This window comes from Oxyura jamaicensis, chromosome 1, assembly GCF_011077185.1.
Source record: "Oxyura jamaicensis isolate SHBP4307 breed ruddy duck chromosome 1, BPBGC_Ojam_1.0, whole genome shotgun sequence".
Taxonomy (NCBI): domain Eukaryota; kingdom Metazoa; phylum Chordata; class Aves; order Anseriformes; family Anatidae; genus Oxyura; species Oxyura jamaicensis.
Genome location: NC_048893.1, coordinates 86,648,886 through 86,657,165, shown reverse-complemented (window position 1 = coordinate 86,657,165; position 8,280 = coordinate 86,648,886).

Genomic DNA, 8,280 nt, shown 5'->3' with positions numbered 1-8,280 from the left:
AGATGGAGAAATAATGCATGGAGACGGGAAAGGTGTCAGGGTTTGCTGCCTGCATCAGTCAGAAATGTGATGTGCATTTGGTGGAAATGAGGAGAAAGAGAAGGATAAACTGATTGTGAGAGCTGAGTCTGTAAGCCTGAGACATAGCTGAGGAAGAAGAAGTTGCCAACAAGGTGCAATTAAAGGCATTTTCAGTGAGTGCATATTTCTACACAGCAGCAGAGAAAACCCAAAGCCATTGCCATCTTTCTGGAGCCTGAACTTTCCCTGTCTTCTGTGTACAGAGAGCACAGATCTGGGCTTTGCCTGTGGTTTTCAGTGTGGGTGATTGCAGACCCATTTCATGTTAATTATCATAATGTCATCAGATATTATTTGACAAAGACACAGTCTGTGATCTGCTCTGTTTGAAGTGGTTTTACTCAGCCTTAAAGTCCTTGCTGACAGCAGATTCCATGCTAATAACTTGTTCAATAAGAAGTGAAGGAGTATAAGGCTGGCTTTTAACTACCAAGGTGCAGACAGAAATTATTTTTCTTCAGGAACTTCATTTCCAATGATTACATAAATAGCAGCGTGCTGTAACCTCAGCTGGTATAAACTCATAACCTCGCCTGAGTCTGTTGACTTCTCACAGAGCTGCCATGATTTTGTCCACATGAGAATCCTCCCTGCTGTGTCTCATTCTGTGTCAGCTGAGGACCCTAAATCTTGGGACCATACACCTAGCAGAACAGGCTGCACATCTATGAGAAAATCCAATTATCTCTGGAGCTGAGAATGGTTCTGGAAAAGTGTTGTGATTCTCTGTGCTACTGAGAGATGTGTTTTACTCACAGAATAAGTGCACACCCTAGTAATGAAATAAATAAATTGGCAGGTAAATGGAATTAAGGCTGGATTACATTATTTAACAGTCTTGCCCGATGTATAGAGCATTAAAAACACTTGAATTCTTTCAGAGACAGTGGTGTGTGTCACACTTGTAAGTGAATTTCCTGCCTTGTGATCTTAGAGCCAAGAACTTGTTACATTCACAGTGAAGGAAAAATAATTTCATAAGTTTTATTTGCATCCTTTGTAACAAAATACATTAATTTTGCATATGGGGGTACGTGACAGAGAAAGCAAAAGTACTGAATAGCCTCACTTCTTGTGTGGGCAGATGCAAAACTTCTCCTACATCTACCTTGCAAACACACTTTACTGTGACTGGCTGTTCCTCCTACTGTTTTAGTTCAGAACTGTAACAGAGTTCATCCAGTCTCCCTGGAAAATGACTGACAGGTCTGCCCAAAATATGATTGTCTGAATGTTTGCAGTTGCAGGCTCTGTAATTTCAGCTCTTGCTTTCAGCATGCCGTGAAGGACAGGGCACAGCAGACATTTCTTGGCCCGTCACATGGCAAGTCCCCTAGCAGAATGGCACAATGTGGTAGGCTGGCTCTGGAGATAAAATTTATAAACTTTGCAGCAGTAAAGTGGCATGATATGCTTATAAAGCCGCTTCCTGGTTGTTCTGTGGTTGAGTGTTGTTTATTCCTGGAAACACCCACACACCTGAAAGTCCTGATGCGAATACGGTTTCTTTCACCTAACTCCTACTGGAGGGTAGGTAAGCCTGAGGTGAAGCCCACATTCCCAGAGTCCTTCTCCCTTCAGGGAAGCTTGCGTTTAATAGCAAGACTGAAACAGGAGGACCTGACTTTGGGTTCAGAGCTGTTGTGCACCTTTTATTGACGTGTAGGTAAATAAAATACCTGTGTTTCAAAGTATTCCTGGGGGGGTGTTGTGTGGTAGGCTTAATGCACTAAACATTTCCCTGCGTCGTAGTCTGAAATTCTGCTCCCCATGCCTCCTTGGATTCCTGCCTCAAAACCTTCTGCAGGCCGTGTCCATGCTGTGCAGTTGCTGAGAGTGCAAAGCTCCCCGAGCTGGCTTTGAGCTAGCTTCAGAAATGGCAGTGGTATGCTCAGAACAGCACAGCACAGCACCTAGCCAGGGCATAGCAGCCTGTTTGTGCACCTAACTGCTGCCCTGTGGGGATGAACGTTTCCACCCAGTACAACGCAATGGCATATCGGCTTACTTGGAGCTAGTTCTGAAGTCACTAACATAGGCGAAAGGCACAGTTTCTGCTGGTATGAAATGGTGTGGCTCTTTCAAAATCAGCCTTAACATCACTAAAACGCGTGATGTTGGCCTGCTCTGAGCTCCTGCATTGGCCACAAAACTTAGGAGTTACACCCTGTGATATGCTGTGTTTATGTTCTAGCCTACCTCCCAGTAAGGCTTCCCTTGAACCATGCTCCAGATTGTGCAAAAAAGACTGGGCTTACTTGGAGAAGTGCACTGAGGGCGTATGATGAAAAGTGGGGAGGAAGTGACTCAGAGCACCGGATGAGCTGAGACAGATGTTTGGTGAGAGGGAAGGAGTGGGAACTTGCAGATGAGCCCTAGCTCCCCTCCGTGCTGGAGTTCCAAAGTGTTGGAGTCAGCCCTTCTTTGCTTTGGTCAGGAGGAAAATCTTGCAAGACGTTGCACTGAAATAAGTAATTGTTAAGGCTCTGCTTTCTCAATAGGAAGATGTTTCACTTCTCTGATTCCTTAAAGTGCTGAAATCCTTGGTTTGATGGAAGCAACAGGATATAGAGACATTTCCAGGGTGTTTTCTTACTTCAGCAATAGCTGTTAGGTACAGAGGCCCACAGCCCGCCCATATATGCAGTGAATGAAGTTACTTCATTTTCTTAGCTTGAAGTTGGTATGAGAAATGGTCAAGCCTCCTGCCATTCTTGCATTATAGAATGATGAAACTAATTTCTAGTCCTAATAATATTTATTAATTATTCTTATTAATTATTAATTAGTTAGTTAATAGGACTAATTAATAATAATAATTAGCTAACCAAGCTTGGCTTCTAATCCTTCTGCCTTTCTAAAAACTGTATGGTTGTTTTTTTCCAGGCTACATTTCACTTCACCTTCAATTTCCATTTTTCCCTCTCTGATTACCTATTTGAATCAGGGCTTCATCCTCAATGTCACAAAAATTGCAGGCCTCTGATGAACTTGTGGAATTGCCTCCTGTCTGAAGAGGTTTTGGTACAGCAAGATGTTTTGCTTGTCTGCCACAACCTTTTGCCACAATAAGAGCCCCCTTTAGAACTAAGAGCTTTTTGGGGGGTGAGGCATGTCTGAAGGGCAAGTTGGTCAAACCGCTACAGTGTGGGTTTTTTTTTCTATTTAGTGCAGCTGCTGAGATTCACATTCTGTCTGTACCTTGGTTTCCATCTGTTAAATGAGAATGGCAACAGTCAGTCACCTGTTTCACAGGGAAGCTCGGTGGGTGCCATGATGACAATCCTACCCTCAGGCAAATGAGGCTGCTGTCACCAGATAGCCGTCTTTTTAAGAAAATCCTGCATGCAGGCAGGATATGAGTTTCTGTGTAATCCTGTGGTGGACAGAGTGATGAAAAGTAAATATTACAGTCGTGTGGTTGCAGTGTGGGAAGTCTTTGATTAAAGGTGTGATCATGGGGAGAATGACACTTGATGTTTTCTGTTCCTTAGGTGAGAAAAACGTAAGAGGCAATTTCTGGATTTCTCACAGGTAGTTTTCCTACTGCTCTTTAATTTGCAAGCCACTTTATTAAAACCTGTTTTGGAATCCAGAAATCCACATACACAAAGCATGAAAAATATCTGGTTGTTAACTTCTTAACACAGGAAAACTGAGGGCAGGCATGTGTTCTTTATCTCCCTCCAGCTGCAGAAGGGCTAGTGTTGGAGGTTGTAGTAAGAGAAGCATAGATCAGAGATCAACAGATTGAAGAAAGAGACAAATGCCATGGTCTGGTAGATTCTGGCATGTTAATTTGAAGCTGTAGTCTCTGTGAGAGTGATGAGATCAATGGCCACATAAATAAAGTGGGGAAAGGTGACCAAAAGGTGCCAATTGTTTTTCAGTCTTGCACTTCCTCTAGATTCATCAAGAGAGCTTGCCAAAGACAGCTCTACTGCCACAGAGAGTTAGCAAGACTCAGGTTTGCCATTTGGAATGGTTGCCACAGAACAAGATGAAAGAGAGTGAGGGAGAGATGGCATCCCAATTCCACAGCTGGGATATTGAGGTGAGAGACAAGAGAGGATGAGTGGAGCACATGGTGAGCCACTGTGCGCAGAGCAAGGCACCAAGACAGAGTTGTAGGTACTGTGACACTGCATTAATGTCAGCAGCTAACAGGTGTAACTGGGACATAGTTGTACTGTGCACCTGTTTGCCAACAGTATCATGTGTAGTTTTCTGGAATTTGGTGGAGTGGTTGGACTAGCAATGGGAAAGAAAGCCTTTCTTTATAGGATCACCACCATCAAATTAACCAATAGCGTTCATTGATATTTCTCATCCTGAAAAGGCCAAACTTCACAAGCTATACAGGAACAATTTCATCAGTTTTAGTGGAATTTTTGTCTAAGGTTTGAAGCAAACTCTGTGAAATAAACTGACAGGTTATTTTGGCTTGTACACTTCCATATCCTCAAATAAGAAATGCCTATCAGGAAGCTCTAATCCTTTAGTTAGATAGCTATAACAGCTAAAAACATATAAATGGAAACACAGGAGATTAAGATGTGGTCTGATCACAACATGCAAATATGTGGGAAACATGCACAAAGGAAAATGCAGGTGGTAAAGGACCTTTTCACTGACTGAAAAAGATGCAACACCCACCAAGTTACAGCAAGTCTAATTTAAACTGTAAATCAGGCATGTATTTTTAACAGTGAACATGACCAAGTGTTTGAACAAAGTACCATAGGAAGTGATGATTACCATGTCTTGATGCCATCAGATTAAAAACTAGCAGCCTTCTTAGAAAAGTCCTCTACTCAACCCTGGGTTTTCTCACAAGAGAATGTGTACTAGCGGTACCTCTATTGCGATGAAGAATAGGCTAAATGTGACATTTGAAACACCTATTCGCTCCACTTTAACACCCTAGTAAACTGTATATCAGTGATGAACCTAATCTGTAAATAATTAAGGGAAGGTATGTGTTGTCAGCTTTAGGTTTTTACCCTGCACTATTCTTCATTTTCCAGTGAAAGACAAAGAGCTATAGTGGGAAAGAAAGACTGCATTTAAAAATAATAAGAAACTCATGATTTCTTCAAGGCTATGAAAGACCTGAATTAGGATATCATCACTGAATCTTGTCCCATGCTTTTCCTCACCTCATCTCTGGGTGTCTCTTTCTCAAGGGTGCTGGTACAAGTAACCCACTATAAACTGAAACAGAGGACAGTATCCATTGTCTCTGTTGCAGCAGAGTACATATTACTTTCTGAATAAAATGTTATTCCATGCAATAGGGTTTTTCTAGCAAAGGATGTACGTTGTGATCCAGGTCACACTGAAATTAGTATCTTCAGATTCAGTTGTCAGCCACAGATCTGGGAGGTCTGGAAACTTTACATTATTCAGATATGTTATTCAGAAGTATTATTCAGATAATGTCTGTGCCTTCTTTTATCTCTAATATGATCAGCTCCTGTGTCACCTACACTTTCAGAAAAAGGACACAATTTATACTTCATACTTAAAATTGTGATCTGGCTGAAAAATATTCAGTATTTGAGGAGCTCCCCCGAATCGGAATTTTCCTTATTTTTCAATACTGGGTGTAAGTGGCAAGGTTTGGTAGTGGGGGTGCTACAGGGGTGGACTCTGTGAGAAGAGGCCAGGGGCTTTCCTGTGCCATACACAGCCAGCTCCAGATGGGACCAAAATGCAGCAGAGGAATTGCTGGGTACCAACTGTAACCTTGCATCCCCCTGGGCCTCTGTGGGAGGCAGAGGTATTGGGAATGAAGTTGAGCATAGGAAAGTGGGGAGGAAAGTTGTTATTTAATGTCTGTCTTCTTGTTTCCCACTACACAAATAACTAATTAAATGGTTCTTTTAATTGTTAATGAATTATTTTTGCCCAAGTCGAGTCTGTTTTGTCCACGATGATAATTGGTATGCAGTCACTTTGTTTCTATCTTGACTCATGAGATTTCTTGTTCTTTCCAGTTTCTCCCCCTGTCCCACATAGGCTGAGGGGACTAGGTAAGCAGCCGGGTAGGCATTTATTAGTTAGCCAAGTCTAATCCACAACAGTTGTGTTATAGGCATAAAATAATTCAGTTATAATTGGTTTAATTAAGATGTGCAGACTCTAAATGAGTCTCTGTTGTAACTCCAGAAAGACCAGTTTATTTATTTATTGAATGATTTTTCTTGATAATATCAATGTTTTTAGTTTGTAGGATGGAATTTCCTGATTTCAATGTGCTGTTCCTTACACTTTCTGAGAAAGGGAAGAGACTTGATCTGGGGGGATTGGACAGGCAGGAATTAAAGATGTTTTTTCCAGTTCTGGCACTGGTTAATTCTGGTTCTTTTCTTTTTAGAAGTGAATTTTTAAAATGACTTGTGTCAGCAGAGAAGCTCAACTCCCCAGGCTACATGTGTTGTATGCATATCATGCTTATGTAGTGATGTGAATGCATGTACTGGAAATCTACAACAAGTGGGCTTCTTTTATGTAAGCAGACTTGCTAAACTAAAGAATTATTTTTTTTTTCTGATACAGATATATGACTAGGAATCAGCCCTGCTCCTTAGACCGGAACAAACAAGGCCTGTCTGGCATGGGGAAATAACAGCCTACGGCTGTTAGCAATATAGGGCTAAGAGCACAAGGGGTACATCATCTGTATGAATCTGGAAGAGAAAGTTCTGCCAGTCCTGAAGACTGAAAAATCATTTCTCAACCCATTGGCCACAAATCATATGACTACAAAAGAAATGCATTTGCTTCGGTGTTTTTGCTCTGTAACAATAATGGCTAGAATATGACATTTTAAAGAACTGTGTGATTCCAAAAGCTGAGGCAGAAGTACTATAAACATCACTTAATTTGGGAACTTGGCAATACTGAGAACACTTCCAGTGAAGAAAACAACAAGATGGAAAAATTCTGGTAGTAACAATGCAATTGGCTTTTTATGTTTTAATCAGGCCAGATTTTCTAAACTACATACTGGTGAATATAAGTGGTGACTTGAAATTTGAATCTCTCCAGTGCTGGGCAAGCTTGTCTGAGCAGCAACAAGAAAGAAGCAGTGAGTTAAAAGCTCAAAAATAGTAATTTGTGCACTAGCAATGACATGTTTTCTCACACAGCTCTGTTCTTTAGAAACTGCTGCTGCAGCTACTTAGGATGAAAATGCTAAAATCCTTACGTAGAATGAAACAGCGCTAAAATCCAGGAAATACTGCAACTTCAATTTTGATGAGACAAAAGGGTGGTATTTAGCTTCCCACTTTGGGATTGTTTTTGAAACCTTGTGCTCTTTGATTATGATAGCAAATTATGTCTGAAACTCTGAAAAGAGCAGCTGTTTACCCTGATAAAAGCTATAAATTCCAACAGCAGCTTACTAATGAATGTGTTACATTAGTCAGTAAGGGTGCAGCAGAAGTACAGCAGTTTTCTTCCCAAAAAATCATTTTGTTTATATATTGTTGTGATTCAAATCACTGCTTAAACTGAGTAAAACTTTAGATTAAATCTTCTGTGATTAAATATTCTGCTTGTTTTCAAGGTAGGTTGGATGCACATACTGTTTACGTCATTATTTAGAATACCTGAAGTTTCCTAATTCTCTCTGCAGTGACTTGTTTCAATACTACTGTCTAGAACTAAAATGGTATATACAGCTAATGCCTTGAATCACAGAGGCTTTTTAGCATAGGTTAATGTTTGATTTCTGTGAGAATCAAAATCTACATCTAAATCCAGAAGGATCTGCATTAATGTTCAGAACAAACTAAAAAAGGCAATGGAGAACACTGCAATGTGGAGTTCAGCCCAGGTTCTGCACCCTACATATATCTCAGATCTTTTCACTGGTATTGTCTTTATGTGTAAAAATAATTATCTGAGAACTCAAATCTTGTGACCACTTTGAAAATAACTATCCATCAGATAGCAGAAGTAACTAAGATTTCCTGCATTGCTATCCACATTCAGCATGGACTTTTTACCTGATAGAGTTGGCCATCCATACCATCTGTGAGAATAATTCTTCTGCAAACCTACCAGCCTTCTTTTCTCCCTGGCTTGGTTTCTCTACACGTAAACATGTCACAAGGTCCTGTTTCACCAAAAATACTGAAAGACCAGAAGTGACTTTACAAGGAATACCTCATATGTGGTATCTACTGT